The sequence below is a fragment of the Sinocyclocheilus grahami genome, unplaced genomic scaffold, assembly GCF_001515645.1.
Source record: "Sinocyclocheilus grahami isolate Dianchi unplaced genomic scaffold, SAMN03320097.WGS_v1.1 scaffold118.1, whole genome shotgun sequence".
In the NCBI taxonomy this organism is placed as follows: domain Eukaryota; kingdom Metazoa; phylum Chordata; class Actinopteri; order Cypriniformes; family Cyprinidae; genus Sinocyclocheilus; species Sinocyclocheilus grahami.
The window spans coordinates 455,211-476,762 of NW_015505297.1; the positions used below are offsets into that span (position 1 = coordinate 455,211).

Here is a 21,552-nt window from a genome sequence, read left to right on the forward strand (position 1 = left end):
CCCCTTCTCCTTTAGCTTCTCAAACAGTCTGTTGTTATGTTTGGATTAGCATACTAACATACTACTCTTACTATTTTAGCAGTATGTAATATGCATAAAATACCCAGATGAACTGCATTTACCAAAATGTGCAGGCGCAATGCGCAAGACTCAATTTATACTTCGCACTTAATGTGTAATTGCAGACATAGTTATTTGGGAGACCAATTTCTCATTGTTTAATTGTCAATTGTGATTGGGTAATTGCACTCCAATTAGGTGGCGTGTTTGTGTGCCGGGCCCTGGCGGGAACCGCGAGGCGTGTTTGTGTTTCTGCGTGGCATGTGCGACAACAGCAGCTTTAGGAACAGCAGGATCTCAGCTGGATTTCCCCTGGGAGCCTCAGCATCGCCAGAGCGCAATCTCCCTTTCTCCTCTCCTCTGTAATCTCTTCTGCTTCATCTGCAGAAAACAGGAATGCTAGGGCCTCTCTCAGTCGCCTAATATTTTTCTCTCTTGTTGTCTCTCTTCAGTCTTTTCCCCTTCTCCTTTAGCTTCTCAAACAGTCTGTTGTTATGTTTGGATTAGCATACTAACATACTACTCTTACTATTTTAGCAGTATGTAATATGCATAAAATACCCAGATGAACTGCATTTACCAAAATGTGCAGTATGAACCAGAAAAATTGGGTTAAATACACAAAATAATCTATAGCAGTGTTTAAAATAATATACTAGTGTACTGCAGGGTGTGTGATGTGAATTACTTTCTGCTTTTGTAAAAATCTAAAATGTGAAAAATGGTAACACTTTATAATGAGGTCCTATTAGGTAACGCTAGTTAATGCATTAATTTACATGAACTGTTAATGAGTAATGAATTTGTGTATTATCTGTATTTTTTATCGTAATCTTATTTTTAATGTGAATCTTTATTAATCTTTGTCAACATTAGCTAATAAAACTACAGATGTTCATTGTAACAAATTGAGATTTTAATAATGTTGGTAAATGTTGAAATTAACAATAATTAAGATTAATAAATGCTTTAGAAGTATTTCTCATTTGTAGTTAATTTTAACTAAAGAAGTTAACTAATGTTAAATTATTGTAACTTTATTATTACCAAAAAATCTTTAAAAAAGCAATATAAAGGAAAGTTTCAAAAAGGCTAGTAGTCATATTCACAAAATTTTTTAAATAATACAAAAATTGTGCTTCATTTATTTATTTACTAATATTATTTTTATTTCTAAAGATGACAACCGAATGGCACTTGTTGAATTAAACTTGACGTAATTAGGTCATGTTATAAAGTATTCAAATACTTTTTAAATTTTTGTTTAAATTTAATATTTCACTTACCATTTTCTGTATATAGTGTACGGTATACTTAATGCTAGTGTACTGCTTGCTACATACTACAGAAAGATATGTACTGTAAAGTACCTACTTTTTAAACTGAAAAATAGAAAAAATAATACAGTTTGTGACATTTAACAAAGTATCATGCAAAATTTTCACATGAGCTCACTATGTCAGTGTTGTAGTGAAAAGTTAACGTCACAGAAATGAATACTAGTGGCATTTTTAATGTAATTTTGTGTGCAAATATCACATTTTGAGTAAAGTAAGTTTAAAAATTGTGGCTTATATTTCTTGTTCATTGGTCATGTTGGAAATGGAAGGTCAAGTTGAGTCCATTACATTGTGAGATACAGTAGTTTTCTATTGCGCATTTTGGCAAATGTAGCAGTAGGGCTGCACGATTATGACAAAAATCATAATTGTCGAGATTATTCCCTTGAAATTATAATTGCGATTATTAATTACGATTGTCACAATTTACATTGAATGATGTTTATACCATTCTTTGAAGCAACTGCATGCCATATATTTATATGAAAATAAACAAGCTGAAAACACTCTAACTGAAAAACTTTTATTGCTTTTCTATAGTATTAAGCCTCAAATGTCAACTGTACATTGGATTGGTTTCTTCTTTAAATAATAAAAAAGTAAAAAAAAATGCATGATATTATATAAATTAAAACAATGGAAAAACCCTAAGATAACCTGTAGAATGAAATAAAAACACAAGCACTCAGAATAACATAAGTGGACTTTGAACGATTAATTGCCGCTTTGAACGATTATGTAATTGTGGCATCCATAATTGTAATCGCGATTAGGAATTTGATTAATTGTGCAGCCCTATGTAGCAGTTCATTCTGTGCATACAGAACACGTGCATACCACATACTACTTTCTTTCAAAAACAGTTGGTGGTATGCAGTGTTTCCCATACATTGATTTATTTGTGGTGGCACGCCACAATATCAACACTGACTGCCACAAATAGATTTTCCAAAATGCTTTGACTTCGTTGAATAAGCATGAGCTCAGCACGTTTCAAAATCAAAACGCGGCGCGGTGTTTTTATATGAATGTATCTTTGAAGGGACCTGATTGTCTTAAGAAAAGTTTTGATGCCATTTTCATTTAATCTATCCTATAATGCCTGATAAAGCAGTGTTTATGAGCACAGTGCTGCTTTGTGTACTGCTGTACCGGGGAAACCACTATTTCTGCCGCTCCTAAAGTGCCTCCTGCTGGCAGAGAATGAATGTGCATTTTCAATAAGCCCGTCTGCTGTTCTAGATTCCCCGGGGGACGTGCCGCCACACATAGAGTGTAAGTCTGTGGGAAACACTGGTATGGTATTCTGAACATAACTTATGTGAACAAAGTCCTACTTATTTCCAGTTTGTGGGCACGGACAAATAATCGGAGTGCTTTTAAATTGTTTTGTTGCAATTAGAAATCACCACAATCAGTGTGATCAGTCAGCGTTGACAGCCATTAGCCAGTTGGTTACAGCAAATTAAGAGAGAGAGGGGTGAGTGATTCATTATCTGAGAGCTGTTAATGATGATCGGATGCATCGCCTAATTAGAGACAGGCCAGAGGATTGTGGGAAGGGCACACAAGGAGCCACAAATCTCTCTCTGTCTGAATCAGGGTGGATCCTCTGAGTCGAGGGTAGAGGTTGTGAATAGGGGTCTATGTGGTACCTCGAGCCTGTTTCACACCGTATGTGTGATGCAGGAGTTACTGCTGTTGATTTCAACATGGCTACCATGCAGTTTATTTGATACTGTCTAATGGAATTTTTGCATACGCTACCGCTTGTTTGGGGTCAGTAAGATTTTATTTTTTTAAGAAATAAATGCTTTTAAGCAAGGATGCATTAAATTGATCAGAAGTGACAGTAAAGACATTTGTAATGTTACAAAAATTGTATTTCAAATAAGTGCTGTTTTTGTAGATGTTCTATTCATCACAAAATCCTGAAATGCATCACTGTTACCACAAAAATATTAAGCAGCACAACTGTTTCAACCTAATTGTGGATTATTTATTATTGTGGACATTAACAATATTGTTAACAATTCTCGTTTATAATCGATACTAATATAGCTTCTTGTTATCAAGATCTTTAGTCTATATACTGTGTTCTGTTAATGTGTGAACTTCATATTATTTGTAGCACACTTGCTCTCCAGTAATCGCAATAAGCTTTGTGCTCTGTTACCTTTTAATAAACAAAGTATCAACTTTAAAATTAGTCCCAATTCAAAAATAAATATGTTTTTTTTTGTATATTTATTATTTAAATAAAATAATTAAAATATTAAAATATGTATGTAATAATACAATATATTATATATTTATTCTACTATCCTAAAAAATCTGGAGATATCAGTGAATTTGTTCAGCCAGTATAATTTGTATAATTATCTTTTGAGAGTGCAATGTCTATAAAATGATTTTTAAAATCCATATCCAGTCATCACAAATGGTGATGGAAAGGTCAAGAAAATTGTCATGGAAATGTATTGATCAGAATATATTGCTTTGTAGACACTGTTGAAAATAATTCATAGTATTCTTTCAAGCCTAAACCTTAATGTAAACTAAAGTTTACATTTATAAATCTGCATGTTCTTTTCCTATACTAACAAATTATAATCGCATTAGATGTTAAAGTTTCTCTCTTTAACTTTACTGAATGGTACAGTGTGCTTTGATGCAGGTCAAGTACTCAAACAAACGCTTTAAAGAGCCTGTCTCAGGTCACCACATGGCCCATAGATTCATCTTAATGGACGTTCAGGGAATTCATATCACTTTCAGACCCGCGTTTCACTGACTAAACAATATTTGGAAACTGCTGTCAAGGCGCTCTTTTCAATGACAAGCCCCCCTCTTTGCTATTAATTCCTAATGCTTCTCCACAACAGGTGTCGTTTGTGGTCATTAATTTGCTTTGGTTAAAAAACGGCTCACAAATGAGCAATGCGCGCCGTCAGAGGAGTAATATATATTGCCTCGCCCAGACACTAAGTCTGTCCCTAGAATGCCATTAAGGTGTGTACAAAGCAGGCCACGTCTCTCTCGACAGCCATAACGGTTTGTTATTATAGCTGCAGACATATGCTCGAAACCATGTCTTGCTGTCGCATTGTGCCGTCTGAATTATTTTCTCAAGACCGTAAAGTTTTAACATGGCTGGATGCTGGTCAAATGGCAATCCTGAGGGAATCCTGTCTAGTTTAGTTATTCGCCTCTAATTAAATTGTAGGGGGAACATCACACAGACAAAAGGTGGTAGAGAGGCAATCATTAACAGCATGAAGTACCAAAAATCCTCTCTCAATAACATGGTTCTTAGACGAGAAAATTGTCACGCTCAAATCCGCCTGCTAGACGAAGAGATGTTCTTTCATATCTGCACCAGCGTATACCTCAGTGAGGTACACGTGACTTTGTGTAAATCGGTTAAATGTCACAAGACACGAGGAGAGGATAGACGGCAGGCGGACTTCATATGTCCTACATATGTGCAGGGATTCAGGGGTAATATTTGATATGTGTTGACCAGGTGTGTGCGGTGAAGAGTTCATTTGTGCTGTCACATCCGCTGTGGGAATTCTCTGATCCCATGTCAGGCTGTGACACACGTTCTTTCTTTTCTTAGGGAGATTTATCCACCTATAGAAAGGGATTCTGTACATTCGCTGCCTAACTATTACTTCTGACTCCTTCTTATTTGGGAATGAAATACGTGAGCACTAATCCCTGCTTTACCAGTATAGACATTCGGCATTTGGTTATTTGAACATTTAAGCTGTGTTTTTATGGTATGGAGTCAACTATAAAAACAAAATTAGACCCTTTTATATGGACTAAAAAGTGTGAAAAGAACATTTGGCCAGGGACTTATTAATCTATTTTACTTGTGATACTTGTCAACCCACTTTTATTTTATTTTATTTTTATTTTACATATTGTGAATCAGTGTTAATTTTGACAGCAAATTTTGATTTAGTTTTAGTCAGTCTTTTGAGTAAAATGGCATTTAGTTTTAGTCATATTTTGGTCATCTGAATTGTTTTTAGCTTTTGTCTAGTTTTAGTTGACTAGATATCATAAGATTTTAGGCGACTAAATCTACAGTAAATTTAGTCGGCTAAAATCTAATAGGTTTAGTTACAGTGCATTTCTCTAAAATTTCAAAACTCATTATATAGGTTTGATATTAAGGTTTTATCATGATAGACACCAATTTAACTGCGGTGACACACAACATGACTTTATGTTAAAATTAAATAAAACCACTTCTCATAAAGAACAAGAACATGGTCTTCTTTTTAATGAAATACCAATGGTTATATAGGCTAATTATGCATTCTTTATAGCAACTTGTTAACCATATTCTTCATTCTTTCAAGCAGACATATTTATTTCCATAAATAAATTGAGATTAATCTTTAGGGCTATTAAAGTTTTTCAGTCAAGAGCAGTGATTTTCTATCTTTCTTTCGTTGCTTGCTTAACATTAATGACTCGGACAATAGCAACTAAATTAGGCTGCTATCCCTTTAAAACCGAATGCACAGCTGCAATGGATGCAATGTACTGATACACATTCTCCCTGCTGTTTACGTTGACTTAACTGTATTTACGTGAATACTCGTCAAAACGGACAATTCAGCATCATTTTGTGTGTAATTCTCCGTTCATGCGACACGAGAGAGTACTCGCGCGCTGTGAGAGGCGCTTTCTGTGTGTGTATGCTTCAGTGTGTGCGCTCAGAAAACCGGACCGAATTGAGACCTCTCTTGCGTCGTCAGATTTATCCATATGTCTGTTCTTCTCTTACTCTCACATATAAAATTTTTTGAACGTTTTATGCGATGTGCAGCAAGTGTATGTTAGCTTATGTCCCATCGGTTCATATGTACGCATCTAACCTCCGAACCACGCAGCAGATTCGTTCTGAATGAATCTCTTCCCAAATCGTCCCTCCCTAACATTTTCGTCTCGTTTTTATTCATTGACGAAAATGTCAATATATTTATGTCATAGTTTTTGTCTTTCAAAAAGCGTTTTAGTTCGTTATCGTCTCGTTGTCGTCGGTGAAAAAAATTTCATTGATGAAAATTATGACGAAAATTATTCGTCAACGAAATTAACACTGTTGTGAATGTTTTATTTTCATTTTTACTCTTTTGTTTGTTGTAAGACTTTGCATTTGCACTCTCTTAGTTCATAAAAGTGGACTTTAACCTGTTTTACTTGTGACCAGCTGTTAATCCACTTTTATTTCTATTTTCAAATATTTTAGATATTTAATATTTTAATATTTTATTTAAATTTTTTTATGACTTTGCATTCGCACACTTTCAAGATAGAAAATTGTGACCAGCTATCAATCTAATTTTATTTTTTTATTTTGTGTATTTTATTTATATATTTTTTTATTTATATATTTTAATTTTTAGATTAAATTTTTTTTTAAGTAAACTAATTTAGTAGAGAACATTTATAATTTACTTTGAAGTATTGAAAGGCATTTAAACCCCCAAGCCCTCATTTTTACTTAAAACTGAAAGAAGATCTTTGAGAGCCTGTGTGTATTTTTTAATAGTTTTAATAGTACACTCCTCATCTGGCATGCTTTGTGTTCACAATGCACATTTGAAGCAGACTGAATTGGTAGACTCTTGAGCTGATCGAGTTCGAGTTCATTTGGAGTCTTGCGAAGCTCTCTCAGACACCTTAAACGAACCAAGTGTGAAAACAGCCTGAAAGTCCCTGCCCCTGATTAGACCATGTTATTTCTCACTAGCCAGTCTAATCCTGTAACTAAGCTTGTAAAAGTGGCCCTGGGGTTAACAACCGAGCTGCGCTGCTCTAACATTTGCTCATATTTTTTTGGGTCAGAATATCCACACACATCCCCTTTACCGGTTTATCGACTTGTTGGGGACCTCCTCCATGGCCCGGAGAGTTTGCAGTATCTGCGTCCCTCTCGCAGCGGCCGGGCAGAGTGTAGTCCCTGCCAGCTGTCTGTGGCATATTCCTCTACTGTCATATGTATGTATGTATAAGGCAGGCAGGACTCTTATCGGAGACTCCTTAGAGACAGCTTGTCTGCCCCTGGGCAGTTATTTCACCCTTTGCTCTGCGCTGAGCGTGGCACGCTGAGGAGGAGGAGGCGAGGGAGGGCCTGGGTTCTGTTCGCTGGCATATGTTAAAAGAAGCCATGCCACTCTACGCCACCCAGCCATGCATATGGAGCAGTCTTAGGTATATCAAAGTCACCATGCTTAAAAATTGACCCGGGGTTATTGCTGGTGAAAATGAAATTACAGGAGGTGGCTGCCGAAGTTTTGGAGGAGAGCGGCCCGGACATGTGTTATAAGAGCAGACTTTAAATGTAGGGTTCACTCCAAATGTGACGCTAGTTTAGAAAGCGGGAATTTAAATTGGACTGCTTAAGGTTTGATGTATATTTAGCCGCAGTGTGACAGAGTTATGAGTTTGACATGCTGTAAATTGAGATTTTTAGGGTGTAAGGGAAGTTTGGGTCTAGAAGTCTTGTTTCGTTTTTCGTCTTAGTAGTTCCTGAAGTATTTATGGTTCATTCTATAATTTTAAAAGAATGAAGTTGTGTAGTTGTAAGATGCATAATACATTTTAAATGTCACCTAAAATAATTAAAATATTAACTATGTTTTTATATAATATAAAGTAATATATATAATAATATAACATTTTCTAAAGAAAATACGGTACATTGAAAAATGACTGTTCAAAAGTTTGAGGTCAGTAAGATTTGTATTTACTTATTTTTTTAAAGAAATTACTTTTATTCATCAAGGACTATTTTCATCCCAAAATAAAAAGAAAAACATAAGCCTAATTTCTTTATGTAAAATATAATTTAAATGCCGCTTCTGATTTTGGGGTGACAATTAACCTAAATATTTACACGTCATTTTCTTTATGCCAAATAATATTATGGTTTATCCTATAATATTAAAAAAAGAAAGAATGAAGTTGCATGCTCGTGCGTAATTTTTGTATGTCACCTAAAATAATTAACAATATTTTGAACTATTTCTAAAGAAAATACGGTACATTCAGAAGGTACTGTTGTGTAGAAGTCAGTACAATTTTATTTTATTTGTTTTTGAAAGAAAGGTGCTTTATTCAGCAAAGATGCATTAAATAGATTAAAAGTTACAGTAAGGACAGGAATATGTAAAAAAAAAATCCTATTTTAAATAAATACTCTTCTTTTGAACTTTCTATTAATCAGATAATCTTTAAAAACTGCATCACAGTTTCCACAAAACACATTTAGTAGCACAGCTGTTTTCAACAATGATAACAATTGTAAATGTTTCTTGAGCGGCAAATCTGAATATTAGAATGATTTCTGAAGGATCATGTGACACTGAAGACTGGAGTAATGATGCTGAAAATTCAGCTTAGCATCAAATGATGTATTATATATGGAATAAATTATGTTTTAAAATATATTCAAATAGAAAACAGTTATTTAAAATTGTAATAATAATGTATACAATGTATTTTCGATTAAATAAATGCAGCCTTGCTGTACATAAGAGACATCTTTAAAAATAAATAAATAAATCACTAAGCCTAAGTATGAGCAATAGTTCTAGTGAAGGTTGCTTGAGCAAATACCACTAATATAATAAAAAAAATTAAATTGTGAAACATATTTGCAAATCCATCTTAGACTCGTGAGAGCTTGTTTAACAGAACTTCTGTTAATTTTGTAATACTTAATATTCATCCAACCCCTTCAGAAAAAAAAAATGTTTATCAAGTTCTACGTGAGAAATGAAAAATAATCATGGACCCAAATAGGTAGTCATTTATTCCAGGTCTCTCTGCTTATATTAGCATGCAAAAGCATTCGAGCTGTAATTCATAAAGTGACTTAAAATTGACATACTTCTTTAAGTGTTTTTTTTTTCTCTTTTTGTTTTGCCAGCGGCACTTTGACAATTGAACAATTGAAATTATGAAAAAATTAATAGCGCCTGGTTTTTGCAGACAGTTTCAAATATTTAATCACACAAATGATATGAAGATATGAATAGACAAGGTTTAATTCATATTAATTTTTTCTTCCAAATGAGATGTACGAGCAACGTGTTTTGCAATGAATATTGGTAGCATGACTTGAATAAGTGGCTGTGTGAAATGTGCACCTCATAACTGCCTTTGCTGCGCTTTGTCTTCCGTGTCCATCTTTTCCTGTGTCTTTTTCCTGTCGTCCTAATTTCAGAGTTCACCGCGAGATGCACTGGAATCTTGTAATTTCAATTTTTATGAAGGATGCATGGTTTTTCCAATCAGCCTTAGACATGTATGAAGTCGTAAACCTCGTGCCCATGCTGAAACACTCCTCTAGTGTGACTTAATTTGTTTTCTTTTTTCATCCCTTGTCCTTTGGCTATATATCGTGCCTGAGAAAGTCTGGAATATAAACCAGATTGTATTATTTTTTCATTTGTATTCTGCATTCCGCACTTGGCAATCGGATCAAAGATTACCCAACTTGCTTGCGAAATAAAGCAACGAGGATCACTTTAGGCCGTAATTATTGGAATCAGGGAGCTTTTTCTGAAGAAGGCACCGTGCAGAGGGATGGGACGCGCTGTCATTTCCTGTGCAGTCTGGACCGCACGACTATAGCTGTTTAGGCAACTCCGTCAATCAGAATCAGATTAAGACTGATCTGATAAACGTGCTGGGATATTTTGATGAGGCTCTTGAAATGCATTTTTTTCTAACATGCACTCTTAAAAATAAAGGTTCCAAAAGGGGGTTTCTCAGTGATGCCACTGTAAAAAAAAAAAAAAGTCACATTTACGGTAAAAAAAACAGCAGCTTTGAACTTTCTATTAATCAGATAATCTTTAAAAACTGCATCACAGTTTCCACAAAACACATTTAGTATCACAGCTGTTTTCAACAATGATAACAATTGTAAATGTTTCTTGAGCGGCAAATCTGAATATTAGAATGATTTCTGAAGGATCATGTGACACTGAAGACTGGAGTAATGATGCTGAAAATTCAGCTTAGCATCAAATGATGTATTATATATGGAATAAATTATGTTTTAAAATATATTCAAATAGAAAACAGTTATTTAAAATTGTAATAATAATGTATACAATGTATTTTCGATTAAATAAATGCAGCCTTGCTGTACATAAGAGACATCTTTAAAAATAAATAAATAAATCACTAAGCCTAAGTATGAGCAATAGTTCTAGTGAAGGTTGCTTGAGCAAATACCACTAATATAATAAAAAAAATTAAATTGTGAAACATATTTGCAAATCCATCTTAGACTCGTGAGAGCTTGTTTAACAGAACTTCTGTTAATTTTGTAATACTTAATATTCATCCAACCCCTTCAGAAAAAAAAAATGTTTATCAAGTTCTACGTGAGAAATGAAAAATAATCATGGACCCAAATAGGTAGTCATTTATTCCAGGTCTCTCTGCTTATATTAGCATGCAAAAGCATTCGAGCTGTAATTCATAAAGTGACTTAAAATTGACATACTTCTTTAAGTGTTTTTTTTTTCTCTTTTTGTTTTGCCAGCGGCACTTTGACAATTGAAATGAATGCTTTATGAAAAAATTAATAGCGCCTGGTTTTTGCAGACAGTTTCAAATATTTAATCACACAAATGATATGAATTAATATGCAGACAAGGTTTAATTCATATTAATTTTTTCTTCCAAATGAGATGTACGAGCAACGTGTTTTGCAATGAATATTGGTAGCATGACTTGAATAAGTGGCTGTGTGAAATGTGCACCTCATAACTGCCTTTGTTGCGGTTTGTCTTCTGCGTCCATCTTTTCCTGTGTCTTTTTCCTGTCGTCCTAATTTCAGAGTTCACCGCGAGATGCACTGGAATCTTGTAATTTCAATTTTTATGAAGGATGCATGGTTTTTCCAATCAGCCTTAGACATGTATGAAGTCGTAAACCTCGTGCCCATGCTGAAACACTCCTCTAGTGTGACTTAATTTGTTTTCTTTTTTCATCCCTTGTCCTTTGGCTATATATCGTGCCTGAGAAAGTCTGGAATATAAACCAGATTGTATTATTTTTTCATTTGTATTCTGCATTCCGCACTTGGCAATCGGATCAAAGATTACCCAACTTGCTTGCAAAATGAAGCAACAAGGATCACTTTAGGCTATAATTAATGGAATCAGAGAGCTTTTTCTGAAGAAGGCACAGTGCAGAGGGATGGTACGCGCTGTCATTTCCTGTGCAGTCTGGACCGCACGACTCTTGATGTTTAGGCAACTCTGTCAATCAGAATCGGATTAAGACTGATCTGATAAACGTGCTGTGATATTTTGATGTGGCTCTTGAAATGCATTTTTCCTTCCATACACTCTTAAAAAAAATAAAGGTTCCAAAAGGGGGATTTCTCAGTGATGCCCACTGTAAAAAATTTGAGATCAAAAAACAGCAGCTGTGGTTGCCAGAACTTTACTGTAAAAAATACGGTAGCAACATTTTAGGTTTTACAGATTTAACCTAAATTTACAGCAAAAAGCCGTATATCACAAATTTAAATCATATTAATATATCAACCTATGGAACTACTAATATATGTTATGTACCTTAAAGAGTTAGTTCACCCAAAAATGAAAATTCTGTCATTAATTCCAAACCTGTAAGACCTTCGTTTATCTTCGGAACACAAATTAAGATATTTTTGATGAAATCCGAGAGCTTTCTGACCCTGCACATATGCACATATGTTGGTTTTGTGTATTGCGGTGTAGCGAATCAGCTCATGGGGAAATATGAATAATTAACCATATACAAGGTAACAGATGTGACACTAAAATAATGCAATAAAAATTAATTTAACAACATTAAATGTAACATAAAATGTACATCTCACAGTGATTAAAAAAAAGTGAAGTGTCACGCAGGGAATTCTGGGAATGTCAATTTACATTTTCAGATGACTTGTTCTTTTTCTCCACTTCCAAAAAGTAACAGTATTATACTGCAAAATTACAGTAGATCTATTACACATTTTCACCGCAAAGAGAAAGGACCAATTAACAGGATTTTAAGGTAGCATTTTAACGGTCTTTTATCATTAAAATTATAATCATTTTTTATAGAACCACTTTTGGTTAGGTTTTAGAACCTTTAAGAACATTTTAATAATCTAAAGAACCTTTTTCCACTTTAAAGAACCATTTGTGCAATAGAACAGTTCTATGGATGTTAAATGTTCTTCATGGAACCATCAATGTCAATTAGGAACCTTTATTTTTAAGAGTGTACTTGGAACATCATTTTATCATTCACCTGGTGAAAATCGTACATTATTCATTTCTGTGCAACACATGGTGCAGGACAGGCTACTTGGTGATGTTTAATACTTAGAATTACTAATTACTAATTATCAGAATATACTGTAATAATTCATTTGTCACTTTGTACAGATTTCTACTTGTTTTACATTTTGTTAAATGCTCACAGTCATCTCTATGGGACTGAGAGTCTCGCTGTGTCTAAAATGAGCTTGATTTGGATCTGCAGACATTGACTCAGGAACATGTTGGAAAAATGGACATTAATAATTGCATGGCTCTTTATTCTCAATTCTCTCTCTCTCTCTCTCTCTTAGAAGCGAGCACTTAGCCTTCAGTCACTGCGGAATAATTGTCAATGAATATTTAACAAGCCTTCAGTAGGACGGATAGGCATCTGAGAGGCATCAACACACTCTCTGTATTATTAATATTGGAAATGCTATAGACACACTGTAGTCAGTGGAGCAGAGTGCATACTGGATTAGCAACTGAAAATGATACAAATGTGAATATACCAACTCCACCACTAACCCAACGTCTGATGCTTCCTGCAGCTCTGCAGAAAACAAGTTGGATTTGATTTTCGTAATTTGAACAGGGTGAATCTCACAAGACCAGAAGAGTCAAGAACATGTCCAGGCCACGTTTCATCCTGAAACCGAAAGACAGAAGAAATTCTGATTTGCATGAGGAAAGTGATGGCTGTATTCTTTACACAAAATATAATATATTTTCTTTCAATTTTGAGATGAAAATACTTTGAAATATAAGTTTGTTTGTTTTTTGCAAAATATTATTTCTATATTTAATACCATTTCAGGCCAAAACCAATAAAAAAATATAAGCCTCATTTTCTTTAAGCGAAATATAATTTGCTCTTTTTTCTTTTGATTTTGGGTCCTAAATATTTGTCATTTTCTTTATGAAAAATGATGTTTATTTTTATTACACTATTTTTTTCTTTCGAATTGAGCAAGGTTTTAAAATATATGTATCATTTTTATGTAAAATGTAATATTTAGTGTATTACATAAAAAGTGGAAAAAATAAGCTTTGTTTTCTTTATGCAAAATCTAATTTATTTTCATTTGTTTTTGGATGAACATAGTCCTAAATAAAAGTATGGTCTTAAATATAAGCAATTTTAATGCATAACTTAATTGTTTATATTTTCTATTTTTTAAATTACAAACTAAAAAGAAAAATATAAGCCTCATTTCCTCATCCAAAAATTATTTTATTTATTCTTTTGATTTTGGGTTGAAAATGATCCTAAATATTTACATGTGCCAAATAATATTTATTTTTATTTCATTATTTTTAGTGATTTTTTTTTATTTAGGGCTGAAATGGTATTAAAATATGAGTGAAATATTTATGCAAAATATGTTATCTAGGTCCATTTTCACCCCAAAATAAAAGTAAAATAAGCTCGAAATCTAACTTGTGAGCTGGACATATTTTTCTAAGATCACCCCACAGAGATTTTGTGACTTTAATATTTTATTTTTGATTTATTTCTCACTGATGCATTCGAAACCCTGTTTTTATCTGACATGTTTTGCCTTTTTCTTTGTCTCAATCAGTAATGCTTATGGCCGATCTGGTAAACATAAACCTGTCGGCCATGCGCTGAAATACGGTGTGGCAGAATTACCTTATCACGAGCACACATTTGAGCATGCCTCTCAGGTGAGACACACAAAAACACATCCCATCATTTTCTCCGAGTCCTCGATGACTGTCAGAAGAACTTCATGTTCTCCACTCTCTCCCTCCCCTGTCTTGAAGTGATATAAAATTCTAATGTCTGCCCTCTGGATCTCTTTCTCCTGAAATCTGGCCAAAGCACTGAAGGTATGCGAGCTCGCTGACATGCATGAGAAGGAAAACAGGAAGATGAGGTGCAGGCAGGAAGCCTCGCTCATGAAATATATTCCAGCGATGGGGATAAAAGAAAGAAGACTTAAAATGCATGTGCTTTACTTTGGTATTTGTATGTATATTTTATAGTTGTAGCACACTGCTACAAGCGCTTTGTTCTGTGCATTTGGATGCATTGATGAGCCATAATGATTCCCCTCAGCTTTTATGACAGGCGGTGACAGATGCTCAGACTTGTAAAATGTTATATTATCCAGAATCAGGATTGGTGCTGATACTAGACTTTAAAAATAAAGGTTCTTCAATGGTTCTTAGGTTCAGCAAATAACCTTATTTTTATCAAGAACCATTTGCACTCCTTTTTAGATCAGAAATGATTTTGGCGTCACTCTAAAGAGACTAAAGAAACCAAATCTGAGCTGAAGAAGTACAAAGAACAGTTTTTTTTTCTCTAGTTCTTTCATATTTTATACTGCTTTGCTTCTTATTAAATTCATCTTGTTTTAATAATGTTTTGATTTTCTACTGAAGACAATGATTCTGATTAAAATGGGCTTTTTTTGCTGTATAGCTTCTGTTGAGATTGTTTCAGCACAAAAACTTGCCATTGACAAATGTGAAGTCGCAAACTGGGACACATATAAATCTTCATCATCTTTGACTACAGGTCAAAAGTGTCACATTCGGACTGAAACAAACTGCTTCCGCCTGATGTGTACCGCAGGTGTCATGCGGCCTTGGCTCGAAGCGGCCCATGAGTTTAAGACTGACAGATTGATTGAAAAATGTGTGTTTATGCTTGTACTGCATGCTTAAAGTTTCAAGTATGAAAGTGCAAATGCACATTTTAGAGGGTTTGAGTTTCCATTAAGGCTTAAAATCCTAAAAAAAGAGAAAAGAATCAGTCCATTTAGTCTTATTATTACTTTTGATTGTTTTGCACAATTTTGAGCATCACTTTAGAATTATAAAACACTTTTTTATTGTAAAATTTTTTCTGAATTAACACAAAATTTACATTTTATTTCCTTTGACTTTGACCTCACTTTGCTGCATTTTTAATTCTGCCTGGCCATGTAGTTGCTATTTCCAATCATTATTTTGCATTTTTATTTATTTTTTTAAATGCATTTATTTTAAAAATAATTTTGTCTTTTGGTAGTCCCATTAAGTAAATCATGAAAGAGAAAATAGTTCAAAATCATTTGCTGTCACTTATTTGTGACTCGTGGAAATGCAAATGCATTGCGGGATACAGTTTTGCATGCTTGCGTGAAAATCATTGCATACTGACCTTGAGCAAATACAGTTTGTGATGTCTTTTTGTGGGCATGTGCTGTATCTAGAATATCATAAATTGGTTTTCTGCGTCATATTTATATTTGAAATGAAACAGGACACTAATTGTTGTATTGTCGTGTTGGATGTGATGAACAAAGCGAGAGACGGGAGCGCACTGACTGCTAGAAAATGAAAGTTCACTTTTGTGTTACCTCAGATCGTCTTTTGTTATACAAAAGTTTTTAAAATGATGCTCAAAATTGTGCAAAACAATCCAGAGTAACAATGACAAAAGGTCCGGCGTTTACAAGCCCAAGTGTTGAATGCATCACATTTTATTTGTTTATATAAAACTGCCTCACAGATAATAACTGGGACATTTTCACTCATCAGAAATGTGTGCTTATCATTTCCAAGTCGGATCCTATTCCGTTGTTTCCTCTTTCTTTTCCGAACCAGATGAAATCCATTACTGCATTGTGGCAGTTACAAATGCCGGGCTTTCTCCTAACACAGAGAGGCTTGTCTGCAGGATTACTTTTGATTTATGCTCCAGCTGTGATATTGTAACTCTGTGCGATAGTGTCCTTGGACATAAATGTAAGTAAACACCGGGAAGGGCTTGGTGAAGGCCTGTGCATCAGAGCTGCTCCGTACCTTTATGTTAAGCCGTGCTGCGGTGCAGGCCATCCCCCGGGAATTCTGTTGCTGATGTGCGTTGGAATTCTGTGATCTTCCAGAGCCGAGCGTTCCAGGTTTCTCCCTCTGTAGTTCAGTACACAGCCGATAAGGTGTGATAGGGCAGTGAATCACTAGGAGCAGGTTTGAATATTAGTATGTTTTTCAGTTTCAATTTAAGTTTTTTTGCTTTTTATTGATAGTGATAGTTGGGTGAAGACTATATGTCTGTATAAAAGTGGAGCAAGAAATTGTGCATTTCAGAATCAAACTCTGTCCAATACTAAGCATCAGGGGTTTGTTTGAATCTGCAATCTTAAGCATAGTGATTCTTATGTACGCTAGTGTACTTCCTGTCTCCCCTTTCCAATCAGACAGATGATTTTGTAATTGCTCTGCCCGGCAGGTTGTACGTACACTAGCTGGGCTGATAAGCACATATCAAATGTGACAGCGTGATATAGAGAAATCTCCTGCGGAGTGAGTCAGGGTGCTGGGAGACTGTGAGCTAATTTCTGGGCTTTTGATTGCAGGTTCCCTTTCATGGGAACTTCGAACTGCGTCCTCTAGGGGTCGCTATGGGGAACGCCTCGTCGTGACTCGTATCTGAAGCATACATTGAAAAAACACCAACTCGTTGGCCGGCGACAGCCATGACGTCACTACCGGTGCGACTACAGTATAAATCGGTGCCGGGAGCTACACATCATCCTCTTCTTCGTCTTCATTGACTGTTCTGTTTGAAGCGTGCATTTTCAAGGAAAAAGTAAGAGCTATCTATTAATATTATGGCGAGCACTAGTAGAGCATTTAGAAGGTGTGTGCATCCGTGTCAGCGCTATTTGACACCAGATGACACACACGATCTATGTGTTGTTTGTTTGGGCGAGGAGCACGCACGCGATGTCCTCGAGGGGGCAATCTGCGTGCATTGCGAGTTTTTTCCAATGAAAAAACTCCGTTCTCGTTTGTCTCTCTTTTCAAGTAAAGAGGGGCAGCCATCTGCTTCCCGCGGTTCAGGACCCTCCGCTGCTGAGGCACGGAGGAGAATGAGCTCGTGGCGATCTCAGGTGGACCTGGCCGATGAGTTTAGAGAGGGACTTTCCTTCTCGCGCTCATCGGCGGGGGGCGAGAGACAGCCACTGGAAGATGATGTTCTCTCTTTAACATCATCTGATCCAGGGGCCAGTGCTCTGCTGGGTTCAGCCCAGGAAGAGCAGGAAATGGATGATGAGAGCGAAGAAGCTGAGGCTGAGCCTTCTCAATCCTCCTGCCCTGCGTATGATGAGCTCTTAGAGGTTATGGATCGCGCCACGGCAAGACTTGACTTGCCATGGAAGCGGACTAAGGAAGTGGCGTCGCGAGGTCGTCTCGACGAACGTTATCTTTCTGGCCATAACCCTCCAGCTCAGGTGAGTCTTCCTTTCCTTCCTGATCTCCATACTGAGATCGAGAAGGAATGGAAGAAGCCGTTTTCCTCACGCATCCATCGGTTTCAGCATACCAGTTATGCGAATATCGAGGCGGTGCGCGAAAACGGCTATGAGAGAATGCCCCCTGTAGAAGAGACGCTAGCTAGCTATCTCTCTATGGGAGAGACATCATCTCTCAAAACTCCCTCCTTGCCATCCATGCCTCTTCAAGCTACATCTAAAATGAATGGCAAGGCATACGCAGCAGCAGGTCAGGCTGTTGCTTCACTGCACACGATGGCGGTGCTCCAAGCATACCAGGCTGATCTGCTGAAAGACCTGGATAAAGGCGAGGGCCTTTCTTCTGATGAGATGGCTGAGTTACGCCGCACCACGGATCTTGCTCTTCGTGCTACTAAGCAGGCTGCCTCTGCCATGGGCAGATCTATGGCAGCGATGGTAGTAACGGAGAGGCAGCTGTGGGTAAACCTGGCAGACATCGGGAAGAAAGAAAGGGGTTTTCTTCTCGATGCCCCGGTTTCGCCCTCTGAACTATATATATATACACACACACACACACACTGTAGAAACAGTAATATTGTGAAATATTAACCATTGGAAATAACTTTTAAAATATATAAAAAATTACATATACATTTTCAAATATAAATGCATTTAAATTTTTTTAAATATGGCAATACTTAGTTTGTGAATGTCACATGATGCTTCTGAAATCATTCTAATATGCTGTTTTGTTGCTCAGAAACATTTCTTATTATTTATTATTATCAATAGTGAAAACAGTTGTGCTGCTTAATATTTTTGTGAAAGTCATGACATTTTTTTTCAGGATTTTTTGTTGAATAGAAAGTTATTAATTATTAATATTTTGTATCATTATAAATTTCTTTACCATCATCAATTTTAAATGAGCTTTCTTGCTGAATAAAGGTATTAATTTTTAACTACAAAATGTACTGACCCAAATACAGTAATATATCATTATTTTTCTTACTTTAATTAGTTTGAATTGGATTACTAGCTCAGTGCATAGTGTATGCTTATTAAAGGGGTCATATGATGCGATTTCAATTTTTCCTTTCTCTTTGGAGTGTTACAAGCTCTTGGTGCATAAAGAAGATCTGTAAAGTTGCAAAGACTAAAGTCTCAAATCCAAAGAGATATTCTTTATAAAAGTTAAGAGTCAATAGAGGAGAAACAATAATGTACAGTATGTGGAAAATAATGTGTTTTTTAAACTTTAAACCGCATAAACACATTTCATTACACCAAATACACAAAATAATGTTCTTTTTAACAGCATCATATGACCCCTTTACATTTTTTTTTTAAATTGTGGTAGAAATAGTATGCAGTCAGTGAGTTATGCAGAGCTGTGATTATTTTTTGATGAAATAATAGTGATGTTTTTGTTCTTCACAGAGGAAATGGAGTATTAAAATACAAATTCAGGACAAAATACAAAATATTCCAGGCTTTGTAGTAGGTTATCCAAGGTTTGGCACTCCAATCCATCACCATTCATGTCAGTCTCACTAGTTGTCTGGTTCCTCAGTCACTTTCCTGTCTTTTGTAACTCTTTTACTCTTTCTTTCCTCTTTTCCTCTGTTGTCAGCGTTCTACATCTGTTTATGCGTACGGCAGCCACCTTGAATCTTAAAATGCTACTTATCAGCCACACTTTCTCTTCGACAAAAACACTTTCTATCTATCACACGGTTGACTTTAAATTGCACTTAATTGTTCCGAATTACCCAAAACATTGATTACTGCTAATTTCCCCCCAACACTTTAACATTTTCATGCTACCCATGAAGTAAATAAGTGAGCATGACTGATCTAACTTTCTTGTTTTTGTATTTTAGGAGCGTAATGGTCAGAAAGGTAATTTGATTCTTTGTTAAAACAATAGAAATATTAAGATTTTGTCATTGGTTAACTCACAGTTATGTTGTTTCAAATTTATATGACTTCTTTCTTTCCTTCTTTCTGTGGAACAAAAACACAGATTCAGAAAAATGACCTGTCTGTTTGTCATCTTGACAAGTTTCGAAAAAAGGATGAAAAGCACCATACAATAAGTTCAAAATAAAAGTGACAAAAACACAAAATTACCAAAACTTTAAAATTATAATGAAAACAAAAGATATAAAAAAAATAAAAAAGTAATTGAATATATTAATAAAACATTGTATCTCAATGATACTAAAATAACCAAGTATTCAAGCATGAATATTATTAAAGAAAAATAATAAGTCATACAGGTTTGGAACAACATAATATTTAGGCAAATTATTCCTTGCATCCTTTGAAATCATGGATCATGTCAAATAGTTTTTGTCCAAATGTCAAAACTCTCATTTGTCCTGATGATTTGATAAGTCCTGGCATCCTTGTGCTGCATTAGCAGACACAGCTAAGGACTTGAGGTGTCAGGGCACCGTTATAAAGATTGTGTGTGTGTGTGTGTATGTGTGTGTGTTTTTTTTATGAACCTCTTCAACAAATCATATTTGATTTCATGCGTAATTAGTTTGTCCATCAGCAGCCGAGGGGACCCTGTAACGGCTGTATCTGCAATATCTTTGAGCTCTGATGACAGAGGCTTCGGGACAACAGCCAATATGCATTAGAACAATAGCACGGTTCCGCCCCATCGCTCCGGATGAACTAGAACTCATTTCATACGACTGGCGTTTGTAACTACGCTCTCTTTACCTCGCGCGAGCGCAGCGGGACGAACATCTCAACGCTCACTGGCAGCCTTCAATATTTGATAGACGCTCTGCCCTTCCTATTAAACTGGAAGATTTAATTATATTTTGAAATGATATTTTAATTAAAAATTAAGGTAAGCAAAAATGGATTTCAAAATAATTACATCAAACATCAAAAAAGTGAAGGCTGTTTTTTTTCTGCTTGGCCAGCAGAAAAAGTAAGAAGCCTTATTTAAGTCTCTGAGAGATTCAATCTAATTTAATTCTCTCCCCTCTCTAAATAAACAGTTCTCCAACCTTTTTTCATCTGGGGGGAGAAGAGATGATAGAGGTAATCAATATTTCTAGCATTTTAATTAAAACCGTTAGTGGAATAAATCCATTTAATTATCAGTTAATGAAATACAAGGTCATTTACCTGACAGCAACTTTGAAGGTGGCTTACTGGTTGGAATGAGAAGGCTGGTGAGGTGTCAGAGCCGTTTAGCAGCTGCCAGAGCTCAACCTCAGATTCTCCTCGCTGTATTAACCCCTCTCTGTCCGTCGGCACGCCGCTTGACTCGTACCTTCTGTTCCACCCACATCAAAAACAATGAAGATCGGGGTTAGCAGAGCATGCTGGGTTTACTGGTGCATGGTGGACATGTCTGTGGTCCGTGTATAGGTGTGTGTGTGTGTGTATATGTATGTGTATGTATATATATATATATATATATATATATATATATATATATATATATATATATAAGGGCATAAGGGCTAAACATAATTTTTTTTTAACCTTAGACATACACGACTTTCTGGCGAAAGTGAATCT

General features: G+C 35.5%; 1 protein-coding gene across 1 annotated transcript in view; it reads left to right on the forward strand.

The window, feature by feature from the left end:
* Positions 1-21,552, forward strand: part of LOC107589604 (A-kinase anchor protein 6-like) — a 147,596-nt gene that overhangs the window by 51,639 nt on the left and 74,405 nt on the right. The gene's annotated exons all lie outside the window — the stretch shown is intronic.